The sequence below is a fragment of the Stigmatopora argus genome, chromosome 7 (assembly GCF_051989625.1).
Source record: "Stigmatopora argus isolate UIUO_Sarg chromosome 7, RoL_Sarg_1.0, whole genome shotgun sequence".
NCBI lineage: Eukaryota > Metazoa > Chordata > Actinopteri > Syngnathiformes > Syngnathidae > Stigmatopora > Stigmatopora argus.
In genome coordinates this window covers 15,957,740-15,962,454 of record NC_135393.1, presented here as the reverse complement: position 1 = coordinate 15,962,454, position 4,715 = coordinate 15,957,740, and the positions used below count along the sequence as shown (strand labels likewise).

Sequence of the window (4,715 nt, the reverse complement as noted above, 5' to 3'; positions counted from 1 at the left end):
GACGGCCTTGACGTACGACGTTTCGACTCAAGTCAAGTACGTTCTTGTCTTGATTTACGAGTTTGAAATGTCAAATCTTTCATGGTGCGCAACGGTGCATAAACGCAACACCTAGTGTTAGGGTTGTACCGATACCAATATTATGTCAATACTCTGTTGATACCATTAATTAGCAACACCGCTTATCCTTGTCAGGGTCGTGGGGTGCTGGAGCCTATCCCAGCTGACGACAATTACACCAGGTTTTTAGATATTATATATTGCTAATACATTGCTTAACTTATTGTCTGTCATTGACGGTGCTAGACGTCCAATTCTTTTGAAATTTGAGGATTTGTTATCAGCCATCTTATCTCATTTTCTGAACTTCTTTATTCTCACTAGGGTCGCGGGGGGTGCTGGAGCCTATCCCAGCTGGTACACGGTCGATTGGTCGCCGGTCTTTTGGTCGCCGATCTTTTGGTTGCCGGTCTTTTGGTCGCCCAGAAGGTTATTGATAATTACCATTTAAAATTGTTGCTCAAATTCCCTAAATACAAACTGCGAATTATTATTTAGTCATACTTATTGCCCTATTAATTATTAGGCTAAAGAAAAGCTCAAAATTTCCCGGATTTTTATTGTTTTTTGACGTCCCAAAAGACGGCGACCAATCGACAGCACACGATCCCAGCTGACTATTAAGGTACACCCCGAATTGGTGGCCAGCCAATTGCAGGGCACATGGAGATAAACAATCATTCACACTCACACTCATACCTAGGGGCAATTTAGAGTGTCCAATCAGCCTAGCATGCATGTCTTTGGAATGTGGGAGGAAACCAGAGTACCCAGAGAAAACCCATTCAGGTCCGGGGAGAACATGCAAACTTCACACAGGTGGACCGACCTTGATTTGAACCCAGATCTCCCACTGTGAGGCCGACGTGCTAACCACTCAACAAATTTAAATGTATTATACCATTTAATGTAACCCCAGGGCAAACCACAACAAAAAAACTCACCCGTTGCAAATGTCCCATTCTCATGGAAGACACAATACGGCTTATGTGGAGAAAAAAATGTATTATATAAACATGCTAGTATACTTTTTCACTTCCTCACAATCAGTTCGTACAGCACGATGACAACAATGGAAATTAGTACACAAAAAGGGTGGTAAAATGTACTAGTGTCTTGGAATTATGCTGATTCCGTGTTATTGCAAAGCTACAAGGAAGTTGTATTTTAATCAAGTTTTCCTATTTGTTGGAAAGTAGTGTGAAATAAAGAGGAGTGATGAAAAGGTTGACATAAAACCTGTTTTCATTTGTCTTTATATGTACGCATATTGTTGTCAAACTGAATTGTGTCGTCATCTTGTGCTCGACCAAAATATGTGGTGGTCATAAAATTGAGCGATTAACTTTTTTAACATGGAATACTCAGTTAACGACGCCCATATATACAATTTTCCAAGTTTATGAAAGGTCCGTAAGTGATTATAGTTAGTGTGATGGCGTCAGAGTACGATGTCATGCTTTTTTTTTAGTTAATATTTTGGCTAAAGGGGGAAAATATGAATATGGCTCACTCCTGTGGTTAACATACAAATTACATTCTGTATTCTGCGTAACTGACTACAGGCTGACTACGACTGTTTACCAAACCAATCGTCTATTGGTCCTTTTCTTGCAAGCGTCCTTGTGATTGGCTAGAATTCTATGTCCTTGCCCCGAATCCGGAAGTTATTGCACAGATGAAGCATGTTTTATAACTGATCCTGTTGACTGTCAAGAGAGAATACTTCGACAATTTTTAACACAGCAATATCGTATATTATAAATATACAAGTGTTTGACAAATATTCAGTCATGCCGACATCCCCTGTTAAAACGCGTATTCCTCTTACAAGTTTCGGACATCTGATAACGGAGGTGAAGGCAAGTATTATTTTCTTCTAAGATGTGGAAATGCAGATTAATAATAATAATTATTTACTATGTGAAGATGCATTTGGCTTACGGGCAAAAACAATTGAATCTAATGATCGTGCTGTCCTTTTTTTCTTACTACAATACTTACTTACCCTCCGTATTGGTCAGAAATAATATGGGAAAAACAAATACATACTATAACATACACAAGGTGCATTCAAGACCGCCAATAAAATAGGATACTACAGTGGTACCTCGACATACGATCGTAATCTGTTCCGAGACTGAGATCGCATGTCGAGCTTTTCGTAACCTCGACATACGATCGTAATCCGTTCCGAGACTGAGATCGTATGTCGAGCTTTCCGTAACTCGAGCGAACGTTTCCCATTGAAATGAATTGAAAACAAATTAATTCGTTCCAACCCTCTGAAAAAACACCAAAAACAGGATATTGGATTGAAAAAAAAGTTTTATTTCTTCTAATTCGCCATATATTGAAGAAGTAATAAATAACGAGTGGTGCAATAGTTGAGCTTACCTACGTATTAATTGTGGGTAATGAAGTTTTATTCTGAGAAAGGGTGCCATTGGCTATCGGTGTTGTGTGCATGAGTATACTTCATTACCCAGAAAGCCCTCTTTTTGCCTGCGCATGCGCGTTGTGCATTTCCTGGTCGAAACTCGTCTGAATAAATCGTTCAGTCCTCGTAGATATAGTAGTTATACACAAAAGAGATGCGGCAAAAAAGACAGTGCACTACAATGATAAACAGCCTCTCATGTCATGGCCACTTGGCTTGGTCGCATCTCGAAATTTTAATCATATCGCGAGCGAATTATTCAATCGAAATTTTCATCGTACCACGAGCATGTTGTACGTTGAGCATGTTGTATCGCGAGGTACCACTGTATAACATACACAAGGTGCATTCAAGACCGCCAACAAAATAGGATATTTTAAAAACCTTTTTTTTAAATAAAACCAAATTTCGCACAAAGTGCTAAAATTGTTCAATGGTTCAGTGGTTTTGGAATGGGAACCTTTTTTTTTTGAGACACCGAAAAGATAAGATATTTTAAGATTAAGTTGTTTAACTCAGTCAGTTAACAAATGACATGCATGTGCCAAGATTTTGCTTTCAAAATTGCTTGAGACAGGTATGTCCTGTTTTGTAACTATATTTGACCACAAACCAAATAGGGTGTGATTAGTTTTTCAAAGGAATGGGTCATTTGTGCTGTGTTTCAGAGGCAGTTATTTGGCATGGAGGCACCAGCGTCGGTTGAGCTGACCGGTTTGAAAAAGTACTTCAACAGCTACACGTTGCAGGGGCGCCGAAATGTGTGTAATGCGCGTGCATATGTCGCCCACTTCAATCGTACCATGTCATCTAACTTTGAGTTTCATTTTTGGATTGAGTGGAAACGGATTCATTTCCTGTTTTGGTGTGCGTACACACTGCAAGTCACTGTTACATCGAACTCTTTTCCAATAAATTACACATTTAAGTGTACTGTTCATTTCCCGTCGTGAGTTTGGACCTCACAGCCGAGAACTCGTGAGAGGCACAATTGGGGTCAAAAGTCTGCTTTACTTTACAAACAAAGCACTTTTAATTTATAGTCCCAGGCCCCTCGTTAACCTCCGACATTTTTTAAAATTTGACTTCCAGAATAACAATAAAAGGAAGAACTAGTATATCTTTTTCAAAATTACGTTCACTACTCCAGCACTATATTCTGTGGGTTTTGAAACATACCGTATTTTCACGACTATATGGCGCATCGTATTTTTAGCCGTAGTGTCAGTAACGAGTGCTATTTCTGTATTTTAAACACACAAAGGACGCACCGTTTTTTTTTAGACGCATATATATTATATATGAATATCGAACCGCAATAGCGCTGGCTACCGGAAGCAGCCTCAGACTCTATTTCCGGTTTCCGGTGCTCAGTGACTGCTGGGATATATAGTTCTTGCACGCTACACCCACAAGCTAAAAACACGTTTTTAAAAAGCCAACGGAAGCAAAACTCGAGTTCGGTTGTACTTTATTTAGCCATATTACAATGTACTCACGTCATCATCACCCACAAATCCTCATTTTCTGTGTCCGAATTGAACAATTGTCCAAATTAGTCATCGAAAACGCTGAGTTTTATACGTTCGTCCAGGCGGCCACAATCCATTCGCAAATAGTAGCTAGCTAGTAGCTAGCGTAACTTTTCCAACACTGCTTTCCATGCTTCGTAAAGCTGTATTGATGTCAATGTGTACAGGCCACAGTCCATTGGGTGTATTGACAAAAGAACTACATATCCCAGCAGTCACTGCGCAGTACTTTGTCTACGGGAAAATAGTAGAGTCGGTGTACCCTATCAACTGATTAATTTTATTTAATCGTGATAATTTTAGTATTGGTCTATATATAAAGCGCACTGGATTATAAGGCGCCCTATCTATTTAGGAAAAAAATTAAGACTTTTATGTGCGCCTTATAGTCGTGAAAATACGGTAATTCAATTGCTTTCTGTCTGCTCTCTTTCAGTGCGTCTTGGCTACTTACGCCATCTTGCTGACAACGGCAACTGCCTATTTTATGCACCGGCAAAATAAAAAAGAAACCCTGAAGGACTGCAAAGCCTGAGAAATAAAAATATTTAGCAATAACAATGTGTGCCAGTATTTCAAATTCCTCTGAGATTATATGTGACAGAAATAAAGGGGTTATGACCATGTCTATGTTCTCATGAACTCATTTCTACGCTTCATACATGATATAATTTACAGTTCTT

General features: G+C 39.2%; 1 long non-coding RNA gene across 1 annotated transcript; it reads left to right on the top strand.

Annotated features, from left to right (window-relative positions):
* Nucleotides 1-1,530: 1,530 nt before the first annotated feature.
* On the top strand, nt 1,531-4,523 carry LOC144078092 (uncharacterized). Its single transcript, XR_013301170.1, has 3 exons — nt 1,531-1,916; nt 3,169-3,261; nt 4,469-4,523. It is a non-coding gene; the product is annotated as an uncharacterized LOC144078092 (long non-coding RNA).
* The last annotated feature ends 192 nt before the right edge of the window (nt 4,524-4,715 follow it).